Below are 4,412 nucleotides of genomic sequence, written 5' to 3'. Positions count from 1 at the left end.
GATGATGGTGAACAATTCCAGGATATGCTTTTTTTTCATTGGTTGTTGCGTTAAATCTTACCCAGATACAATAGTGCTATTTTCTGATTGGCTATTGTGTAGCCTCTTTCTTTTTTTTGATTGGCTGATAAGTGGCAGGTTCGAGACGCGCTTGATTCCTTCCCGGTTCCAGAGAGAGCGGCGCGGCCAGATACATTTTGGGCGCTGCGGCATATTAAATATATGATAAATAGTTTTTCTGCGTGAGAAATACAATGTGTGGCGGGAGTGCGTGACAAAAGACCGAAATGAGTGACTGTCACGCTCAATGCGTGACACTTGAGAGCCCTGTGAAGGCTTCCGTGTTTACGTCTGAATGCTGGCTCAATATTGGCCAAAGCTGATCATGCGTCTGATGCTGACGCAGGAGCCGGCCAATAATGAGTCGCCGTTCTGACGTATAATCTGGAAGCGATGGACATAAACAACATATGAGAATGACACAGAAGAGAAGACATTGTTGAATAAAGTCATTATTTTTGTTTTGTTTTTGTGCATTGTTTTGTTTTCATCACTTCATAAAATTAAGGTTGAACCACTGCAGTCACATCAACAATGTCTTTAGTACCTTTCTGGACTTTGAAAGTGTTGGTTAAATTGCTGTCAATGGACGAGTCATATACCTCTCGGAATTCATCAAGATGTTCCGAAAATGAACAAAGGTCTTGAGGGTGAGTAATTAATAATAGAATGTTCAGACATTTTGGGTGAACTAACCCTTTAAGTAGCAAATAAGATTCATTAAAAAAACAAATATATTTTGAGCTAAAGATCTTGTTAATGACTTTCAGTTTTGTTCAAGGTAATTAAATCAACAGCTAACTGAAGAATATGTAAAAGTATGGTATTTGGTGTAAACAGCACACCTGCTGTTGGGGCTAAAGGTACAATAATTGATGTGATAATGGCTGACTTTTTCATTTGTTGACATGACATGGTTAGATTCAAATGGTCAATGTAATTTTATTAACCTTATTGATATTCGCCATACTGTATTGTATTTTCTGTAAACTATGGGAGTAGCGAAAAGTAGATTTTTCTTGAGGTGTGTCTTTAGCCCCATTGTACCCTACTTCACATCTTAGTCGCAAATAAACAAAAAGTAATTCAGGGGGACCTGTTACCACAACTTAAATAAATGCATGGTTGCAAGTTACAAATTTGAATTTATTGTTTTAATTAAACATTTTAAGTGCAAACATAATTTTGTTGAGTTCTGTTGACATAATACATTACATCAACTTAATGTTGTTTGTATTTTAAACTAAAATTTCTGCATTAATTTGCTTTTATAAAAAAAATTATGTATGTAAATTAGTAACATAACGATATTGTCTTGATAACTTCAAAATTAGGCAGTGGATTTCTAGTTCCCCAGCATGCTTTGCATAGGACTGGATAAAGAGAATAAATGTTGAAATTAAGTGTTAATTTATTTGTTTTTAGTGAAGGGAAATACCTGTTAGTGTTTAATGCTGTTATGTTTGACATCTAAGAGTTTCTGTAATGTTGAAGTTTTTGTGGTTACCATTGTGCTGAAGAGTAGATACATGAAGGTAAACACTATTGACGCTATAAGCAATGACTGCACTAATGCCAGTGACAAGCAATATCTTACTTGTTCATTAAATATACATGTTAAATATATGTTAGCATGTGTTATTGTAATGATTCATCACTCGACATGGGATCCATTTTGCAAGCTTTATTAAGAGATATCGTGATCGTACAGGCAGGGGTCAGAACCAGCAAACACAGCAATGTAGAACAGACAGAATCGTGGTCAGGGACAGGCAAGAGGTCGAGGCAACAGGCAAGATACACAGTCCAGAGAACAGGCAGAGGGTCGGTAGGCAGGCAGCAACGGGTCAATAAACGATAAGCAGACAGAAACAGCAACAGGTAATCCAACAGGGTACAAACGCTCAGAAATGACAGCCGGGGCAATGATCAAGACTTCGCGTCAGACCAGTGTCTGGGAGCCGCTTAAATAGCGGTCTAAACGAGCTGCAGCTGGCAAGCAATCAGAGTCCAAGGCACGGGGTTATGGGAAATGTAGTGAGGATCAGTATACGTGGCTGAGTGGATGCGTGAGTGTCAGTATTCTGGGGATGGAGCCCTCTGCTGGCCAGTAGAGGGACTCACGGGGTTCGTCTCCGTGACAGAGCCCCCTCCCTGCGAGCGACTCCTGGCGCGAGGTGGAACACGACGTCGGGGCCTACCGCGTGGTCAAGGGGCCGGTCTCCCGGGATGGTTGCGGTGAAACTCGTCAATCAGGTTGGGATCAAGTATATCCTCAGCGTTGACCCAAGATTGCTCCTCGGGACCGTACCCCTCCCAGTCAACCAGGTACTGGATGATGCGTCCCCGACGTCTGGAGTTGAGTAGTTCTCGCACCTGATACACCTCCTCGCCTTCCACAATGACGGGCTGGGGACTCTGCTCACGGGACCTCCCCTCCCCCTCCTCACTGGGGTCAGCAGCGGGCTTGAGCAAGGAAACATGAAATGTGGGAGAAATACGATAAGTGTTAGGTAATGCAAGACGGAATGATACAGGTGTAATTTGACGGATGATTTTGAACGGACCCACGTACCTTGGACTCAACTTTCTGCAGGGAAGCCGGAGGCGAAGGTCCCGGGTCGAGAGCCAGACCCATTGACCGGGGTGATATTCTGGTCCGGGGCGTCGTCGACGATCAGCATATTCTCTCTGGCGGCGAATGGCTTGTTGGAGGTGGACATGAGCTTGGTTCCAGGTCTCCTCACTTCGGTTGAGCCAGTCAGTGACAGCCGGCACATCGGTGGGTTCTCCTGACCACGGGAACATGGGTGGTTGGTAGCCCAAGATACACTTGAATGGGGTGATTCTGGTGGCAGGTTTAACTAAAGAGTTCTGAGCGTACTCGGCCCATAGAAGGTAACGCCCCTAATCCTCTTGATTCTGGTGGCAGTATGATCAAAGGAAGCGAGTGAGTTCTTGATTAAGCCTTTCGACCTGTCCATTGGCCTGAGGGTGATAGCCGGAAGTCAGGCTTACGTTGACGCCAATGCCTGGAAGAAGGCGCTCCAAAGACGAGAGGTGAACTGGGGACCACGATCTGAGACGATGTCCTCCGGTAATCCATAGAGACGAAAGACCCAGTTACATAGGAGCTCTGCTGTCTGCATGGCCGTTGGGAGTTTGGGCTGAGGGATTAAGCGACAAGCTTTAGAGAAGCGGTCAATGACAGTAAGAATGACGGTATTACCTTGGGACTGGGTAAGGTCAAGTGATGAAGTCAACGGCTATATGTGACCAGGGACGCTGAGGAGTGGGAAGTGGATGGAGTAATCCGGCGGGTAGCTGTCTCGGGCTCTTATGCATGCTGCAGGTGTGGCACTGCTGAACAAAGACCGTGGCATCCTTGACCAGAGATTCCCACCAAAAGCGGTTCTGTAGCAGATGGATGGTGGCTGTGATACCAGGGTGGCCGGAAGATGGCAGACTGTGGGTGAGGTTCAAGACCTGGTCTCGGAGACTGAGAGGCACAAACACCTTATCCGGAAGGCATGCGGCTGGAATGTCTTGCTGAGCGTTATGTTGTTGAATGAGAGTCATGATGTCCCACTGGATGGGTGCTACGACTACTTGGAAGGGAAGAATGGCTTCGGGTTCACCGGAGGTCGGTTCCTCCTCGTACTGGCGAGACAGGGCATCAGCCTTGACGTTCTTGGAGCCTGGACGGTAGGTGACTGTGAAATTAAAGCGAGTAAAGAATAAGGACCATCTGGCCTGTCGTGGATTGAGTCGCTTGGCTGTACGCAGGTACTCTAAATTCTTGTGGTCAGTTAGAACCGTGAAGGGATAATTGGCGCCCTCTAGCCAATGCCTCCACTCCTCGAAGGCTGCTTTCATAGCGAGGAGTTCTCGATCTCCTACATCATAATTGCGTTCCGCTGGGTTGAGTTTGCGGGAGTAGAAGGCGCAGGGGTGAACTTTGGCTAGAGGGCCCTGTCGCTGAGAGAGGACTGCTCCCACTCCAGTATTTGAGGCGTCCACTTCGACGATGAAGGGAATGGAGGGATCAGGGTGGCAGAGTATGGGTGCAGTGATGAAGCGCTGTTTGAGTTCCTGGAAGGCTTGTCGGGCTGTGTCTGACCAGTTGAGATGACGAGTTCCTTTCTTGACCATGGATGTCAGAGGTTTTACCACGGTGCTGAAGTTCTGTATGAACCGACGATAGAAGTTGGCGAACCCCAGGAAGCGTTGTAACTCTTTCAGGGTGCTGGGTTCGGGCCATTTGAGGACAGCGTTGACTTTACTCTCAATGGGTGTAATGGCGGAGAGACATGAATCTTGGCATTGGGCGCTCCATCTGGTGATCTGTCCCT

Source organism: Megalobrama amblycephala, linkage group LG11, assembly GCF_018812025.1.
Source record: "Megalobrama amblycephala isolate DHTTF-2021 linkage group LG11, ASM1881202v1, whole genome shotgun sequence".
Lineage (NCBI taxonomy): Eukaryota > Metazoa > Chordata > Actinopteri > Cypriniformes > Xenocyprididae > Megalobrama > Megalobrama amblycephala.
This window is presented reverse-complemented; position numbering follows the sequence as displayed.